This window comes from Perissodus microlepis, chromosome 14, assembly GCF_051167445.1.
Source record: "Perissodus microlepis isolate ML-2025 ecotype Zambia chromosome 14, ASM5116744v1, whole genome shotgun sequence".
NCBI classification, from domain to species: domain Eukaryota; kingdom Metazoa; phylum Chordata; class Actinopteri; order Cichliformes; family Cichlidae; genus Perissodus; species Perissodus microlepis.
The window spans coordinates 15,652,753-15,673,224 of NC_140474.1; the positions used below are offsets into that span (position 1 = coordinate 15,652,753).

At 40.7% G+C, this 20,472-nt stretch overlaps 1 protein-coding gene across 4 annotated transcripts in view; it reads right to left on the reverse strand.

The window, feature by feature from the left end:
* The window catches only part of sipa1l3 (signal-induced proliferation-associated 1 like 3), an 82,384-nt gene that overhangs the window by 28,652 nt on the left and 33,260 nt on the right, over positions 1–20,472 (reverse strand). For 3 of the 4 annotated variants that reach the window (XM_084951451.1, XM_084951452.1, XM_084951453.1), the window contains exon 2: positions 7,253–7,335. The exons of the other annotated variant lie outside the window; for it this stretch is intronic. The gene's annotated coding sequence lies outside the window, so the exon portion shown is untranslated. The remainder of the gene's footprint in view (positions 1–7,252; positions 7,336–20,472) is intronic. 4 annotated transcript variants of the gene reach the window in all.

The following is a 20,472-nucleotide window of genomic DNA, read 5'->3' on the forward strand; positions in this document are numbered from 1 at the left end:
ACATTTACTTACATTTAAGTAACTACAGCATAGCATATAAGTATTGAAGAGACTGATGTGGATTTATGGTGTTGTTTGTGCTCATTTGACCAGCTCTTGCTATGCTGTGAGAGGGATTGTGGGAATTCAACCAATGCAGAGGCTACAAACAAAACTTTGCCCTGGGTAGAATACTGATTGGTTGCAAAGAAAGTGACAGCAGAGTTCAGCATGAAGACAGTAGCTGCAGTGGACAGTTTCAGTCTCATCTCACTATAAGACGTTGTTCTGTCTGACTTCTATCTTCTCTGCAGCATGTACTGTCAGAGCCATGAAAACCAGAAAACCGGCCTGCATTGACACTGGCAGACATATTATCCTTGTGCTGTCAAGGCAATCCCACTTTCTTTGTTTTTTTTAGGTGTTTTTTCTGATAACCTGCAGCTATCAGAGCATTTTGTAGCCAAACTACTGCTTACCTGGAATGCACATATTTAACAGCTATTTTGGATGAAACAGAAACCACTGGTTATGGAAAATGTTTTAAGAGCTGCAGATACCAACAGGGAATTTGGCAAGTGTGAAAATGTGATAAAATGCAGTCTCAGTGGGGGGGTTACTTGTTATTAATATGATATTCAGCTTAATGTCTGAAATGTAAATGTGCTTAATTCTCTATGCTGCAGACAGACCACTAGAATTTCTCTCTTTCCTTTATCATTCTCAGGTTTCTGTCTAATCTCAGCCTCCATTTAGGTCTCCATTGTGAGGTTAAAGCTCTTATCTATATAAGGCTCCTCACAGTGAATAAGCTCATCATCTGCATATATACATTTATAAAATATGCCCATAAAGTTCCACTGCTCACCATTTAATTTTTTGTACTTCTTTGGAGTTCCATATTACTCTGCTGTTATACTTAACTTTCATAAAATCCTAGGGTTTCATGTCCCCACTTCCATCATATATGCCACTCATCTGTCACCTGTTTCTTGCATCACATTCAACCGTACATGTCATCACATGGTGCTTTCACCTCACTTTCACCAGTTGCCAAACTCATGGTCATAGTTAATCAGAGAGGAGCAGTACAATTTTACTCGTAAGACAAGCGCTTTAAAAAATGTAATATGATTCAAACAACAGCAGGAACACACACTCAAACACAACGAACCGCTGCATAATTACGTCCAGCATTAAAATTTAAGCAGTGACACACTACACTGTTGCACACAAAGCTGCAAGGGAAGCTCCAGAAAGACAGGAGTTAAACATTTAACTATTTCCAGTGAGAACGAGCAGAAAATGTGCTCTCTCCAGCTACACGTGTCTTTGTGAACTCTACAAATGTCGACTCCTGGGGTGGCTATCGCTTTACAAAGTCCAATTTGCATAACGTTGAGCTTTCCATTGTGTAAAGGCAGCTCACAGTGGTCCCAGTGTCTTTTATGATACACAATGGCTTTTATGAGAGCTAGCTCAAGTCCTTTTTGGCATTAAGACCGCATTACTCATACACAACACACGCACATGGGCAACATCAACAAAACTCATTCACGGCAAACAGAATGTCCCTATCGTCATATAGCCGCGCGGATGTATCATGTCTTTGTTTTTACGGAACCACAGTCACTTCCGGCCCAAAGACGCCTGCTCTGATCATGCTTTCTGACAGAGTCCTTCCTCTTTCAGAAGGCTGTCCTGTGATCCACTGAGGCCCAATCGCAGATTATCCGCCCCAGCTGCCGGAGCGGTAGAATGGCTTCATTATATGTCTGAGGTGCCTGATGAGAGAAGCAATGTAGAGAGTGTGGTCTTCTTTATCAGTGACCTTTGCCAGAACACAGCCCCTTAGTGAGAAACACATCTGATTAAAGCTGTTCTCACACATAAACTCCGGAAAACACCGGGTGAATCAGGTCGGGACATTTTCTGAAGTTGTCCTTTCTCACATTTACAAGGAGATGGTTCAGATCAGCTGTATTCTCATTAACAGGAGCTCCCAGAGTGAGTGAAGCCAACATCATAGTGACTTAAACCTGCGTTCTTTCTAATGTGGATGCCAAATAACATCCAATCCTATAGAAGCTCTTGGTGCTCGGTGTTTATTGGTGTGTTTTCCTGGTTTATTGGTGTTTATTGTATAGGTAAGGTGTACTTTATTAATTTAGTTACTGGTATTTTAGGCCTTTGGCAGATAGGATAATGTGGACAAACAGAAAAGTAGAGAGACGTGTAGTTAGTTCAAGGTCTGGAGCAGAGTCAAACCCAGGCTGCTGCAGTAAGGACTTCAGCCTTTGAGGTGCCCCTCTGTGAGGTAATGCAGTGCATATGTGATCTACAGCCATGCTACAGGCACTGTGTGGCAATACTTGGTCACAGATGTGCTACTAACATACTGGTTAGCATGTTTGATGTTTAAATACTGTAAATCTGCGAGAGTACTAACAGCTGCCGATGAGCTGTAAGCAAAAGTAGAGCTGAGGCTGATGGTAATGTCGTTAATTTTCTTAAATGCTAACTCTCAGGACGTCAAATTCTCAACTCAAAGTCCAAGTTTTTCTTAAGTAAATGGTACTGAGACAAAACAAATGCTGTTGCTGTGTGAGGAAGAAACCTCCCCATCACAAAGATTCACTTTCACCTCATGCATAAGTAATTAGCAGTAAGGAGCTAATATATTGTATACCTGATGGTGGGAATCTTGAGAACCAGTTGTATTTAAAGAAAGAGAGTATTTTTAAAGCAAATCAACATAAAAAAAATTGATCATTGACTGCAAACAAACAGGCAAAAAAGGAGACACACATGGGAGGAAAAAAAAAAAAAAGACTTAATCTCCCTCCTCTTCAGTGAGAGGAGGGCAGACACATCCAGCACAGTCTCTGGCACCGACTTCAGAAGATAAATAGCAGACATTTAATGCTTTTTAATTACTCACATACAGTAATTAGTTAGCTCAGGGATGTACCTCCCCTGTTCTGGCTCTCCCATTCACGTTCTCTCACGCGCGCTCTGCTCACCCACTCCGGCTTGCCCAGCATGATGCAGGCTTGAATCGCGCACCGCAAACACACATCGAGGCTGGTAATTACACTGCTTAGATGGTAGTAATGACAGAGCTCGCAGAAGAGTGCAGCTTCCAGCAGAATGAGTGCAATCACTCTGGAGGAGGAGGTGCTGCTCACTGGTATGTCAAAGCAATGCAGGCAGACCTGAGATCAGAGTGAAATGTGACCGATAAGGAGGGATGAACCAGACGTATGCTGGCAACAAGAACAAAGACGAAGGGGCTTCTGATGATATAATAACAGGAGATAACTCGCCAAAAGACAAAAACAAACTCTCTGGATATAAAACATCTGCAACACTTACAAACAGTGCAAACAACACTAGAGTGTGAGCTACATCATGGGCTGGTTTGACAAACAGATGGGGAAATGTATGACTGGCGGACAGGAGCAGAATACAACATCTGGCATTCATGCCACCACGACTGCAAGAGAACAGGTCAGGCAAGAAGATGCCAGGTCTCGACTGACCCCAGGTTAGTCATTATTAACCTGATATAGAAGTTAAACAAAACATCTACAGCTGATCTGAGACAGTTTGACAGCCCTCAAATCAAGCACAAAAACATGATACAAACATCTTTGTTAATTACCGGTCCTTCACTATCACATAACCTGCTTTCAGATAAGAAAATAAGGTGCAGTCACATATGGACAAGAGGAATGACTCATCAGTAACTCGTACATATTAAGACAGAGATTGAGGAGATTTCTGCACACTGTCTGCTTTACTACAGCATCATTTATCAACTTATAACTTTTGAGTTGTTCAGCCTGAAGCGACTGAGTCATTGAAAAGAGGTGGTGACAGAGAACATAAGCTCTCTGTCACGTATTTATTTATCATTTACAAACTTTGTACCCCGGCTGACTAAATGAGGAACTGTCATAGTCTGGGTTTGTTTTTGTCTGTGAATGTGTTTCAGACGTTGTTAATGGTGTGTGTTGTTTTGTACACGTTTCGATGATCTGTACATGTGGGTGGAGTTGCACATTGATGTATTGTTGATTGTTGCCACCTTTGCCTATTAGAGGTTAGGTCCTGGTGGTGTTTTACACGACTATTAGAAACACAGAGGAAAGCCTTGTCAGTTTCTTCTTATTGCCTTGTAATAGCAAATACTTTATATGTGTAAGTATGAGAGCTGAAGTTCTCATTCATAAGCTGACACTTACATGGCTGAGCACCCATTAAATGGATTATTTAGAGTTGAGCATGTTGGTTTTCTTGTTTGAAAAAGTATGAAGTGAAACTAAACTGAATGAATTTTTTGATGTAGGGAAAACAAAAGTGTGTTGATGCTGACCCAAATTTACTGACCTTTACTTCATTAAAAATTCAACTATGATCTTTTTTCTTTAATAATTAATGACTGACAAAAAATTCTAGGGTGTTTGGTGTGAACACGAAGAAGAAGCATGGCCTAAAGGGCAGTCAGAGGATGAATTGAGGGGCTGCACTATAAGATAAACAAGCATTAATTTTGTCATGCAAAGCAACTCTTACAGAGTCCAAGAATAAAAATGGAGCTGGATATAGACATAATACATCCACTTTAAAGGTGGCTTTGGTCAAAAATAACAAGCCAATAGTAAACTCTTCCATAAAAAGAAATCCTCAGTGGATTTCAGAAAGGTCAGTGCCATTAAAAGGGAGTGAGTGTGTGTTCAGTGTTTGTTCAGTGGACCGGACGGCGCTCTGCAGTGGAGGAGTCAGGAGGAGGCTACAGGATGTCTGCAGGTGTCTGCCTGCAACTCCCTGTTGAGACTGAAGAGGTAACCTTCTTTCCCTCCACAACAACAGATTTGATAACCAAATTTGATGTTGGCATACGTGGCAAATGGAGGCTCTGCTTCTGACAAGGCAGCACTGTCAAAAACCAGCTGTTAAAGATCCACATTTTCCTACAACAGGAAACATCCTCTAAGAAATAAATGCAAATCCAGCCTTGTTGCTCTGATATTATCCCAACAGACTGCACCCCATGACCTATTCCAAATTAGACCTATTCTTTACAGAGAAATCACATTCTTAATGTGAACCAGGAAACACTAAACAACAACAATACTTTCAAGGAAACACTTTAAACAACACTAGCATTGCAGCACACCAGGCTGGAAGGAAGCACACAATGAATACCTCTGACTCCGGTCTGTGTTGAGCTCATAGGTCTGTTTGAGTTATCTGTAGGAGACATCTCTATCTTACACTGAACTTTACTAAGCTGCAGCTCTTTCCTCTCCACTCACTTTCCTCCCCAGCCTATACCTCAAGTCTCTCCTGACCCCACTGTCATTGTCGCCATTGATTTCCATCTACTTTGCTTTTGCTGAATCCGGCTGATGTCGCCAACGTCACTTCCATCTGCCTGTCTGTCCGTCAGGCTGCTGTCCCAGGACACTAAAGCAGCTCGTGAGGCCGAGGAGGAAGAGAAGCAGAAAGACCAGGGGTTGGGGTAAAAAGAGCTAGATTCATTTAGTGCGCGCGCACACGCGCACAGGCACTGACGTAATGAGTCTGATTTGCATCCAGTTGGAAGATCACAAATTGCAGCCCACACCGCGATTCATCATTCACTGGTTTATCTGTGGTAGTGGTGAAAAAACGCAGCTGAACAGAAAGCTGAAGGGATTGTGCAAAAATCACAGAAGGGAGGTCAAGATGATTATGAAAGTATTCACATATTGCATCACTTGATGTTTCAATTTCCACTGCCACAGAAAAATTTCTATGAAACAGCACCGCTCATTTCCACACAGAACATGTTAGTTCCCCTTTCTCTCAGTAGTCAACTTGCCAAGAGCTGATGATGATGATGATGATTCAGGGAACTGTTAAAGGGCATTTCAGGAAAAGTCCCTGCAGGAAAAGGGTCACGAACCTCAGATGCCAAGTGGAACCACCACAGCCTTTCTTAGCAAAAGCAGCTGACTTAACAGCTGTACTGAAAGATACAAGCACACTGTACCATAGTCTCTGCTTCTACATGTAGTTTCATGCAAAAAATCTGCCACGTAATCAACATTTCTGAAAAGACACGTCATTTGATTTAGTCAGTTTGGGCTCTAAAACATTTTCTGTTCGCCTTAGGTTGCGCACTTGAAGATTAACTGATTAATCAAGAATAAAGACTTGGCTGTAGCCCTGGCACTTATCATTTTTCTGGGAAAAGTTAGATTCATTTAATTTATTTAACTAAATGTGTGAAAAATCCAGATTCTTAATCACACTGAAGATAAGATTATATCAGATTTATTCACGGTGAAGTAACACATTCACAGATATTAACAGGATAGCTACAGCGTCCATTAGAGATCGTGACAATGTCTGTCTCCTGTAAGAACAATTATGAGGCGGTTTCATGTGCAACACAGAACCGAGTGCAGGCAAATAGTTGCGGGCACACTCAGCACACACACACATATCCTAACTTATTTACGTTTCTTTCCATCAAAATGTCACTAATAATATTTCTCCCTGATGAATCTACTGCACTTTTCTAACTATTTAATGTTGTCTTATGCTGTGTAAGAAGATCTGATATATGTGTAAATTGCAGCACGACGAAAAGTACATGTCAAGACTCAACTATATATTTTAAGAAAAAATTAGCCTGAGCAGTAACAAAATTTAATTTATGTTAGAAAAGGCTTTGTGGGTGAATGCAGACAGCTCGGAGACAAATCAAAATGCTTCCTGAAGCTAACAAAACAAAAGAGCTATAAATCAGATTCACACATTCATGACAACAACCAGAGTGAAACAGAGCAAAGCAGCTGTTACAGAAACCAGAGAGACAGCTATGGGACACTTCAGAGTGTTTTCTGACGGTGGCTGCATGTGTAGCCCTCCTTTATGCAAGCAGAGTACATGTGAAGTGACCTGCTTTCCATTATCAGTACAAAATGCAGATGAGGAAGTGCTTTATCTCCTAGAGAGCAGTGCAGAACTGACAGCTCCCACCTCCACTGCAGAAAAATATTGAGGTTATCAAGACAATTAACCTCTGATCGAGTCTTTAAATCTCACTTTGCTTATACCCAAGAACTATGTTCAAACTCAACAATGGCTGTACAACCAACACAAACATCCATTGACAGTAAACTGTTTCAGATGGCTCATGAACGTTTAGCTCAAGAATCAACATTATAAAAAATTAATTACCCATGCAGATACCCATCACCATTCATGCTAATTTTACCTTTTTTGCCCTCAGCTGTGCAGGCGAAGCTTGTGGTGACGTCTGACGTCACTGTGCAGGCAGAGGCGGCCCGGTTTTTCACTCTGTACAGACAAGGCACAAACATCTTATTAAAAAATGATACCAACTTCTGTTCGGTGTTACATAATTGTAAAGTTTCTTTTATAATGCCAAACAGGTGAGCCTAACTTGTGGAATAAAATGTGGCACGATGTTTTCAGCTTTTTGCATGTCATATAATCTGTGTGGTACTGATAATGTGTGTATGTGTAGCTGTAATCAGTTCCACGCTCATCAGAGCATTCACACAGACATCGTCTATTGTTTGTGAGGAGTACGAACAATGAGGCTCAGGGCGGTCTATCTGTATTGTAAACAAGCTGGCAGACTCCACAATCAGTCGTTATGGTACAATAAAAAATTATTACTTAAAGTGAAACCATTGTTTAATGAACCCATGTTTGTAATTGACTTCTTGGATAGAGGAGGGGAAATTATGTTGGATGATTGTTTTGCAGAAAAGCACAGCGCAGTTTGTGATTTTTTTCCCCACATATAATCAGATTTATACAGCTAAATGGAAAAAAATGTTCCCAAGTACAGAGCCCTGCATCAGGGATACAACACGGAGGAGTGAGGAAAAAAAGAAAACTAAGACAATATATCAGCTATATTTGCATGCTAATGAAATATTTGCTTTTATTGGACATATGCGTCCCATGGAACAGTTTCTTTTTTCTATTTAGTTAAGTTTGTACTTTCAATCTTGAAGGCACTTACTGCTCGGCTTTGTCAAAAGGAAGAGGGGTCAAGTCTCCACTTCTTTTAGTGTTTTAATGATTAATTTTGGCTTAAAGCTGAAAAGTATATAATTCAGATTTTTACAGTTATCACTGAACTATAACAGTTTGTGATGTATGTCTGTAGGTCAGTGACACGCTTGCTGAAGGTTGCTGGCTGGAAATATGGTGCTGTTCCCAAACCCTCCTTGTGTCTGCTTTGGTTGACAGTAGACTGCCTCGGTCACCTGGTGGAAGGCACCAACTTGCCTGCAAACACTCACCACCATCTGCTCCCTCAGCAGTAGTGAAACTGAAAGCGTGTAACATAAACCAGAAGCAAAGATTCTGAAGTAAAAGTGATGCCTCACCAGTGAAACCAACATGGTTCAAAAGGCACACTTTTAATTTGAAGGTGAACTCTTCAAAGTTTTAAAGCTACTTTATCGTTGAGTGTTTGCAGACAGGTCGGTCTCATTCACTACAGCAATCTGCTAGAGACCAAAGCATCACAATGAGGTTTCAGGTGCAGCACTGACCGATTTCACCTAGTGACTGCCAGCAACCATGATGCAGTCTTCAAAGAAGTTTGTATACACACAAGCAAGCAGGTATGCAAATACATTTAAAAACATCATTTAAAGTAGGCTTTGCAAAATTCTTCCTGGAAAAAGTTCTTGATCTGCACAGAGCCGTAAAGAGAAACAAACACACATGCTTCCTGACTTGATTAACTTTACAATCCACCTCCATCCTCAACCTCTGTCTTAAACATAGATGGAAACACAGAAGATAAGTGGAGGCAAAGTGAAGGAGCTTAGTGCTCTGTGATTAGAGGCTAAACAATGAGAAGGAGGGCCCTTGAAGTAGGACATAAAGATAGGGGAGAAGGGGGGCCAGAGAAGCAGCAGACATAATGTCCTGAGGGGCAGGCCCATTACTGTCTGGCAAATACAGTTCTGATCAATAACGATCAATCAGAGTCCACTTAGGGTGGAGGGTGAGCAGGGGTGGAGCAGGGTCAGTGATTGCATGACCATCTATTTTACTACAACAGTGAGGGTCCTTAAAGCTAGCAGCGTCAGCACAGATTTAAGGCTCAGGCTCCACTCCACTGCACTGAAAATGAAATTAAACTCAAAGTGAAAACTTCCCAACCATGGAAGACTTTGCACCGCAGACCCCTGAAAGTAATTACACCTGCCTGTCAGTGTAAGACACTGTACACACACACACACACACACACACACACACACACACACACACACACCCGTGCACCCTCCCTCTCTCTCTGAAGGACATTATAGCAGTAAAATCAAGAAAACACTCTTCCTAACATCTATGCAGAAGCATAGAATGAAAACTAGCTCTATGTTTACTGAGTACGCCTACACGTACACAACTATTCACATTAATTTTATTCACAACTGGAAAAACAGCAGATTTATGAACCTTTTAATTTCCATTTTTAACTTAAAAAATACATCCATGTGAAATAAACAAAGGAGTGAATATTTGGAAAACTTAACAACAAAACAGCATCATCTTCTTCATCTGACAAAGTTGTACTGTTGTCAGAATGTTTCAGGGAACAGAGTTAACGCTTTATTCGTTTTTCAAAAGTAATCTCACTTTTTACTGCAGTAAATTACATGAAATTTTATGTAAAGTTTGAGGAGAGCTGCAAAACATGAGCTGCACCACATCGCATCACAGCAGGGAAACAAATATGATGACATTGCTGCATCAAGACCCAACCACTGTGGGGGCTTTTTAAACTTTCTTTGTTAAAGCAGACTTTCTGCCTTAGGCTCTGTACACGCTCACATGGAAGGGAGCATTTAATGCTTTCTTGTTACACAGTAAATGGACCTATTGAGAGCGGCATAGTACAGTCAGAGACATTATCAGAGGACAAGTAACAGGGACCTACACAAACACACTGTCACTTATTTCTAACACACTTTAAAATAGTACATAAAAAAGCCCATTTATGTCTAAAATTTTTCCACAGCTTAATGAAGCAGTCATGGGAATCGCATACGCCCATTTGTAGTGCAGTCCTCTTATAAACCACCTGCATGCCACGAAACATGTTAGTGAAAGGAGATGGCTCTGCTGCATTGTGTGGTCCAGTGGTCCTGATGAATGGCTGTGTCAGAGCAGAGCACGCTGCCGTAGAAGTTCAGAAAATCCAATGAATACCATGGATGAAGACAAATGACCTCAGTGGCCCCCACAAGCACCACATGTTCACACCACTAAACCTTCACATGCAGCAGAGAGCAGAGCTGAGCTAAGAGCAGGTGTTCACAGGTCCCTGTTGACCGAGGCTTTAGTTTTGTATATCTGCACGAACAGCAGTGGAGTCACTGCCTGCTTCTGTGATTGCTGCCAGAACAGGCCTGATCCCCCTGTGTGTACGTCTGTGTACATATGTTATGTTTTCAGGACAGTGGGATACAGACTTCAGTGTGAAGCTATAAATAAATAAATTCTGCTACAGACGTTTCAGAGAAGAACAAGAAATTATACCTGCAGAAGATGTGCAGCAGCCACTGATGGCATTAAAAGAGTGTGTGTGTGTGTGTGTGTGTGTGTGTAAGCCTGCACCGTCATTAGTATTATGTCGTGATTAAGATGGGATTAACACTGATGCAATTTTGCTGCGTCAGTGTTCCTTCACAGTTAAGCCTACTGACGTTTTTACTGACACTGAAATAGGGCTGCCACAAACGATTATTTTGATAGTCGACTAGTCACCGATTAATTTTGCGATTAGTCGACTAATCAGATCATCATCCATTGGACGTAAAACTACAGCTTATTGCACCAGCAGCATCTGCTCTTATATAACTATCATTAGCTTACAGCTTTAAGTGTTTAAGGTGCTAACTAAAAATAAAGACAAGATGATAGTTTATTAAATTTTAATGAAATTTGCAGATTGTTTAGGTGAAGTTTAATAAACTCAGCCGTCTGCTCCTTGATATCTAACATATAACGGGACACCGGAGTAAATTCTGGAGCATCTCACACTTCTGATAATCAGCTGTCTGCCTGACGTTTATTCAGCTGTGTAAAAACTATAACTTTGATCTCAGCCAAACCGATTTACTCAGGAACAAATAAAATACTAAAAAAAGCCAAACAATAAAATATTTAAGTTATCTAAGTGACTTATATATGTTTAACCTGAGTAGCGAAAGACGGAGGTGGGTTTGAAGCCGGGAGTCCGGTGTTCTCACGGCTCTAGTGAGCCTTGCCCCGGATAGCTATCGAGCTAGTGGGTAACAGACAAAACGTTGGAGCGCTTTTGAAAATATGTGGTGTCTTGATAAACTGAGCAGATATTTGAGGTTTACACAGCTACATTCTCGCCTGAAAATATGTTAAACGTTTATTTTGTGACCCAGAAAGAATAATAAGAGTAACATTAAAACTAACTAGCTGCCGCCATTGTTGGAAACTGAGCTGGGCTGAGCTATGAATTCTGGGACAGAGCTACTTCTTCTTCTTCGGGGTTTAACGGCAGCTGGCATCCTTGTACATGCAGTGCTGCCATCTTCTGTTTCAGTCCGTTATTACACTCTTAAATCCTACTACTTATTCCTGCGTCTTTTGTGATCTTACAAAGCTTCAAACGATGCGTCGACTATTAAATTAGTCGTCGACGATTTTGATAGTCGACGTAATCGTGACTAGTCGACTAATCGTGGCAGCCCTACACTGAAACATCATCAGTGTCTGTGCACATCGCTGCTCTTTTTCCACACCTGTGCATCAGATAATGTACAGAAATTTTTTCCCCACACTAGCCTCTCACTGCAGAAATTAACAGATTACCTAAAAATACCCAATATATGATAACTTTAATATAAAATAAAATTAATAAGGTGAAAGGTGAAATCAAGTTTTTTGTTAAAGCATAAAGATATTAATTCTTTTGTAGCCTACTGGTTTCTTTAATTAATTGATGTGTTTCACATGCATTTTTCCTTATGGCGATAAATATTATTTGAAAGTATGTAACTAGATGTAATTCAACATTTCTGCTGGTTTAATGCCACTTTGAGGAAGTTGGAATTGCTTATTTTGTCGGTTAGCAAGCAATTATTTAGCTTAGCTATAGCTAAAAGGAAATACTTTTTAGGCTTTTCCCAGTCAGTGCCATCATCTACATTGCTCATACACTGTAAAATATCTAGATCTAATATCTAGATTCCAGAATATTGTGTGTACGTTTGCATGTTTACATATCAAACAGGAGCCTGAAATGTGTAATGAGCTCACATGTTTCAGGACAGGGAGGCCCCCTACAGAGAGGGTGGACAGCCCCATTCACACTCTAATGCTTGGGAGGGGGAGACATGGCAGCTTCCCTTTTGCATCTCTGTTCCCATGCATGACCCCTCTTGTCTTCCTCCGCTTTAATTAATTCACATTAAAATGAAGCCGTGGGTGGAAAAAAAAAGGAGCCTGGTTTGCTTCCTTCTTCTATGTGTCACATGATAATGATGTATGGCTCTGTCCCACTGTCTTAAAAAGATATCACTGCATACGACAAATACATCAGGGTGAGAGCTGAGCTGATCAATCAGCATTTAATCAATACGAATCTGAGACTGATGAGCCTCCCATGCAAATGTACCCATATGTATTTGTGGTGTAAGCGTGCTCAGTTTGCATTATTTGACACAAGCAGGGTATGACTCAGCTCACATCATGTCTAAGGCAATCCATCAATAGATTCAGGCTGTGACCATTTACTCAAAGCATTTTATGTTAAAAACACCCAAACTCTATTAGTCTTTCTTTCCATAATGTTAAATCATGAAATAAACTTAAACACAACCAGGGCAACTCTTATCTGGCATCAATTACCCTAACATCAACAATCAGGCTAAGTGATCACATGCAGGTTTAAAAAAAGAAACTTCAAATCACACATTTCTTAATGTCTAAGAAGTGAATGAAGTCCACAGACTGTGGGCTTAAAGTCTGGGCAACACAGGAGGAAAATAAGCGATGAAGTCATGTGTAATACACAGGGCTCCTTTTTACCAAAACCACTTGGAAATGTTGCTGTAGATGTTTAATCGCTATGCTGGTGCTGGTTGCTATAGGAACGTAAAGGTGCAACAGCGAGAAGATGTACAGTGTAGGCGGTCGGCTGCAGGCAATCAGGACACACAACCCGAGAGCAGAGCAGTAAATAATAAAGGCGCAGCACAGTAATGTAGATAACATGTCCATCAGCTGGTTCCTCTCTCCAAAGCTGAAGATCTTTAAAGGCGCTGGAGTTGATCCTGTTATTTTATTATTTTACTATACTAAGACATGTTTTTTCCTTCCACTGAGGACTATATAGTCTGTCCATCTCTAACAACAATTTCTACATGAGCACCGAAGCAGGACTGCATGGCCTCTAAACTGTTGAAAAAGCTGAGTGGCAGAAAAGTGCACACATCAGCAGACTTCCAGGATCTGTTACTTGTTTTTGTTCCCATAACATAATTCAGCCTGGCAAATTCCTAACATTTTATAAGGATGGTCGTGAAGGACACAATCTTTGGTGGACTTAAAAGCTATACATCAAACTCTTGAGCTTGGCTTTTATATCTATAGCAGGGGTTGGCAACCCTGGAAAGGTTAACTGATGGCACGACCATAGCTGGACTGGCCATCGCGCCTTTGCCCGGTGGGCCGATGGTGATTTTTCATTTTTATGGGCTGATGATTTTTTTTTTTTTGTAATGGTATAAACAATGAAAGGTGGTGGATTGGCCAGATGCTGGTTGATGTGTAAAAATAACTCAGTTCTTTGGTGGTGGCTATGGCGGACCTGCCACAGAGGCCTGCAGGTGGATGAGGGAAAGGGGAGGCAGGAGGAGAGACCCGAGGCGGCCACCGGTCTGAGTGTGGTGAACTGAACTTCAGGTAAGAAGTTATGACCTGCATGACCTCTATCTGGGTCAGATATAAACCAAGTTTAGGTGTAGTTTATTTTCGTTATGCTGACTTTTTACAATCAGTTACAATAACTCGTACTGCGTACTAGCTAGCATGACGGAGTTTCTATACAGCTGGGTGGGTGCTATGATGTTACTGACAGTGAACTTTATTTTATTCATAAGGTTAGTTAGTAGAGTTGCCAACCATCCCGTAAAAAACGGAATCGTCCCGCATTCAGAGAAAATATTACGCGTTACGTATTGAGCTAAAAAGGAACACAGTTTGTCCCGTACTTCAGCTACAATGAAAAAGATACAAAGCTGGAGTTATTCTGTGTCTTTATGCTGTCAGCTGCCTGTTCTTCTCTCATTCTCTCCCCCTCTCTCTCCTGTTTCTACATCAATCATGAAACTGATCAATGATCAGCTTTTCTCTCTTGTTTGTTTATCGCCAGAAAGAGGAAACCAGCGGATGTCATGCTAAACAACAGCAGCACGTTTAAGCTTGATCAGCTGTTGTTAGAATTTATTTAATATTAATTTTTAGTATCAGCTGATGTTTGCTGGAGCCACAGCCGTAAAAGCTGCTGGTCATGATATCGGTTTGGATAGGTGGTGAGAGGGAAACATGAAGATGAAACCAGGAGATGTCCTTACTGAATCATCAGAGCTGAACAGGTGATGGAGAAACAGGTTTACCTTTTAGGTGACATGAGTGAGTTGAAGGGAAATTATGAACCGTTTCTGAGAGACAAATAACACCAGGATCCTTTTCTAAGTAGCTGACAGCTGGTAACTGTGCAGGGGCGGGTCTAGCAAAGTTTTGCCAGGGAGCCATGTAGGGCATTAACAGGGAAAGGGGGGCACAAAGAAATGTGTTTCTTTCTTATTCTAATTTAAAATGTCTAGCTTTTAATAAATAATTATCTGAATCTTACAACCAAAGTTTTTATCTGACATAAGATGTATAGAAATCATACATATACCAACAAGACAGTGTACATCACTGTCACAGCAGCGTTTGTTTTTATTCAAAGGCTTTATGGCTTTAATACCTGGTGGGCCGGTTTCTAGTCAAAATGCCCGGGCCGATTTTTTGTCCCAGTCCATCCCTGGGCACGACAGGCAGTGAATTAATCTGAGAAGGTGCATTTAAAAAAGTAATGGCCGGGCCAGCGGTGCACATCGCAAATGAGCTTGCATAGACACATTAGTTGTGCCGCTTCTTAATGACGTTATCTTAGCTAACAACCCCAACTACCAGATTCAACTTGTAATTGGCTAAAAATAACTTATCCTACTGGTGAGAGGGACGTTGCTAGCTGGCAGTTTTTTCAAGCGATGTTGAAATTTCTACATTCCGACACTTCAAATGCTTCAGGAGCTGTCTGCTCAGCGCAGCATCAGCACCAAAAGAAATACACGGATACATCTGTAGACTCGAGACTGATCAAACCAGAAAGCTTTAATGAGCAGCTGGATTTGTCATTGAGTTAATGCCAGTTAATGCGACATCGAAATGCAGCTGATTGAACTGAAAACCTCAACTCTGTAGGGGTCAAAGTTTGCAGAACTACGAACGCAGCTGGAATCCATAGCTGTGCGTGTTCATGGAGCTTGCATTTTCACCTGCTGGACATCACTACCTGACAAGTTTAACTGTCTTCAGAACATTGCAAAGGCCTTATTGACAGTATTTGGCTCTACATATCTGTGTGAGCAGATTTTCTCTCACATGAAGAGTGTCCTCAGGTAGCCGTCTGAATGTTCGACACTTGGAGGCCTGTGTCTCTGAGTGGGAGACCAGAGATCACATTAACATGTGTATCCCTGTTTTAACAAACATGCCATAGGCCCAGTTTATTTTTCTTATCGTTGTTGTAAGGAGACCATAAATAGCATTTGCATTTTCTGTTGTACAGTTCATTTGCTGTTATGGAGTTCTTGTTATGGATAAAAAGTGTCTTTTTTTGTTTCAAAATAGCTGATAACTATTCGCTGATAGCTGCAAACATCTGCGAACAAATATAATTCTAGAAAGTTGTTCTATACAGTGTGTAACTGTTAGTATAGAGTGTTATTAAATTTATTGCTAATGCAATCATATGGCACATTGACATCTGAGGAAATTTTAGATGGCACTCATCATCAAAAAGGTTGCCGACCCCTGATCTACAGTGTTTGAACTTGGTGACAAAATAACTACTGATAAAGAGCAGAAAAGTTTGACAGTTAAATCTTACTTCCTCATTAGAAGTTTACTGAAGGGATGTGCGAGACTAGTCGACTAGACATTCAAACCTGATGCTCTTGCCATCCACTAGCAGATGAAAATAGCTGCCCAAGCAAAATTGTCTTATTTTATTCATACACAACAGCAGTCGACTTTTGATTTTAAGATGCTACACAGCTTTCATGCGCTTATCGCTCTGTGATGGAAAAATATTGACATGGAAAGTTAAACTGGGAATGTCCCTCTGAACTACTGTGTTATTGTAGTACTTGGTAGGCTATGGGAAAACAGTCAAATAATTGTGCTTAGGAAGGTCGGTAACTAAGTGAAATGACCCTGACGTATCTGTGCTGTAGCCATAATAAGAGCTGGTCAAACCCCTCAAACACTAAGTAAAGATGTTTCGCTTATTTTTTTTAAATGAACTCATTCAGCAGATGATATACTGGACCATTTTTTATTAAAAATATAATACATAAATAAAAAATATGGCTGTCCCATAATACATAGTGATAAATCAAGACTTCATAACAAATACACAAAGCCTTGATTATACTTTCTTCTGCCGCTAGGCTCTGCTTTGATCTGAGTGACATGCAGGCACATTGTGCGCTCTATCTTCTGGAAATTGCTGTTTCAATATGGTAGACATTCACATTCACACCATTAAGGAGCCTAGTGTAAGTGCCACCTGGCTCTCTGCATCGCCTTTCTTTTTTTCTTTATCGATGCTCCTTCACACTTTTCCATGACCTCTTGACATTTTCCATCAAGGTTGAGGTAACATGATTAGGGACAGACGCTAGGGGATCATTTTGAATACTTAACCACACAAGACAGAACCAAAAGCCTCTGTGGGGTAGAGATGGCCTCACATGCTGCTAGTATCAGCCACACTCAGCAAACTAATATGAGATTGTGTTGGTTTACATTTCTACTTTACTTCCAAAGCAACAACAGAAAGTGACCTTTTCTGCCTTCTTTCTTCCTAACCATGTAACTGCAATCTTTAGCCCACTGATCACAGTGTTTTTTCCTGCACAGAGAAGAGAGGTTTTAGTTACAGCCACACATTGCAATAATATGACAACTAGTTTTGCTGATTGGGATTTTATTTACCCAAGCATAACAGACATTTCTGTTTAACAGTCAAGACACATGAGCAAAGAGAAACCCTGTATATGTACTATAATGTTACCATCACTTTTAGCAATAAAATGAGTATGGCTTCTTAGAGAGACCAGCCTGCATGTTCAGTGCTCATCTCATGAAAAAGGAATTTTTTCACCACACAGACATTTTCTCATTCTTTCAGCTCTTCAAGGCTTATCATCTGCGTTGGTGGGAGCATCGATTACCATCTAGATCTTGTCAGCCAGCTACCTTTTTGTATCTGGTGGAGACCTGGGCCCTGTTTTGTCTGACTGTCAAACAAACTGCCTGATGCATCTCTGTGCAGTGACGTGCAGATCAGACACAAGATCACAGATTCTTTCATCCAAACTCAGGCCAGAAGGCAAATTCCTGACAAGACTTACACATGTTCCTCTGCTGTAAAGGGGAGATACAGGCTGAAACGCCACCATTGAACTAAAAATAGCTTCGCGAAACATATTGAAACATTGAAAGAGATTAATTTGTGTAAGGATAATATCTATCTTTACCCACCTAGGTTTTTTTCCCTACATACCCGAACACACACAAACATTCCAATAAAGAGACCACATATCAGGATCTGGTTCTGTTTTTAATTTTAGCCATCGTTCCAGAGCCCCTTTGATCACAGCACATTATGCACAATTCAAACATGGGAAATTCCCACCTGGTAATTTAGATAAAAAAAAGACGCTGAGGAGCACATTAAGCACGTTCATTAGCAAAGATTGGGCTATCTTAGAAAGGATGGCGTATTAAATCGGACACTCCCAATGCAAAAACATACAGAAGACAGACAATAAAGGAGGCCGACTGCAGCCCTTGGCCTTCATGGACGTGCAGTGTGAGACATCGTGTGTGTTGTGGCGCTGCAGCTGTAGCGACAGGTCCTAGGGGTGCCTTACACCTTCCCAGCTGTTGCAGCTCCCACAGAGAGGTCTCAGGGGAAAAACTGAGGGTTACTGCAGCTTTTCACTGATTAATTCAAAGGCGCATACAAGGAAAATTCTTTGACTCACACAGACAGAACAGGCTTGAGTGTTCACTGTAGCGTTTATCCTATGTTATATTAAGGTACATCTAAAGTTTAACATTCATTCAGTAAATCAGTGGCATTTTGCTTCAGCAGTTAAATATAACAGTGTAGAGATTAACTGTGTATTTCAACTGCTAATTAAATAAATTCTTTCTTTTTGTTTCATTATCTCATGATGAGTATTGAATCAGGTTTTAACAGTACTTTGTACTTCCTCCACTGCAGGTTTAACAAAGCCCGGACTTCACTTTATAAATCAGTCACTGTACACAAATTCACATGTCACTCAGGAGGTTCCTGTGAGGGATGGCTGAGCAGTAGAGGCAGAAATAAAGTGGCTTTAATACAGCCAAAACTGAATATGACTGTCAAAAAACAATTCTGCACTAAGTTATACCCCTTTTCAACACAACCTTTGGCAGGACATCTTGAGACCTGCTGAAACTCAAGACTGCTGCCTTTATAGTCAGTAGCTCCACCCACTCCAGGAAATTACAATTAACTTACAATAAAGTACTAATTTGTAGCAGTGCTTAGTTTAAGAGAACTGCAATAACTCAATATTGGAAAAAGATATCTACCTCCATTTTAAGAGAATGAACTAACTCTCAAACTGCTTAAAAAGGGTTAACACATCCTCCAAACATCAGGCAAAACTCCCCCTCCCGTGAACCACACTTGGCACATCCCCCCAGAAACCTGACCATAAAAGAAGCCCAAAAGGGGCTTTGATGGACTGGTTTGGCAGTTCCTGGGTCCAAACCGAGGCAGGGCCAAGTGAAGTTTGGTGGAGAGGTGAAAAACAGGCAAGTTAATCAAATACAAATCTCCAAACTCCAAAAGCACCCTCTATTAAATCACTGCATTTACATTTCTGCAGTGAGTGATTGAACGTGCAACTACCCAAACTAATGCATGCTGATGAATTACATTACAAGCCACAGACCATCTGAAATAAATAGAATTCTATGTATCTTGAGTTCTGTTTAGTTATCAAAACAACTGAAAAAAGAAGGTACCAGTTTAATTAAACATTTCCGAATAAGACCTGGACACTGACAAAGACTTCAGTGCTGTAGTTAATAATTACTGACGGAATACTAAAATAATGATCACGCATTATGGAGAGACTGTTGTCGAGGCACGCCTGACACTGCACACTGTCAGTGACACATGACTTTCTAATTGGGAATAATGTTCATGTTTGTTCACCTGTCAAAAAGACGACAGCTCTGAAGGCAGATCGTGACGGTGTTTCAATTACTGTAAATCCATCTGTCATATTCAATCTGTCTAGCACAATACTGATTAGCATTAGCGTTTCCCCTTCAACAACTTAGGTTAGCAGGAGGAGAAAGACCGTGATGTGCAGCAAATACACATCTGTGATTTGTGCTGCTGTTTCCAAATTTTTACAGCATCACTATGTCAGTTCTCTTGACTGTTTATGAACCTGTAACACTCCTAAAAATTATCTGCCATCTGATTGGGATTAGGGTGCAATTATTCTACTAACGCCATAATTTTTCTCTCATCCCTTAAACAAACAAAAATGGCTTTAGCTTCATATTTAATATTTATTTGCTACCGGTACTTATTTTCCCATGTGACTCTCACCAAGAAAGCAAGCAGGTCTAATTTCCCCATACTTCTTAAAGGGCTGAAGGGTGTTACTGAATATTGGGTCTTATTTCCTTATTTTTTTACAAAGTATCTTTGAATGAATAATGACTTTACATTTATTTATTTCACTGTACAGAAAACACTATCTCCAGAAAACTGAAATATTCCAGATATCATCATGAGTGGAAGTTTTGGTTGTTGCGTCCGTGGCTCTGCTTGTTTCATAGTGATGCACATTTCAGATGGTGAGTGCGAGACTCCATGCGAATGTCCAATTTAGTGCCACTTTTTTGTAAAACCACAGACTCGTTTATGGAGCAACTACACAACTATGCACCATCTAAACATCTGCCCTTTATGTCAAGTGGACTTCAAAGAAATACAACAGGAATGACTGCTCATCTACAGCTATTTGCGACTGTGTATAATCCTCACTTTAC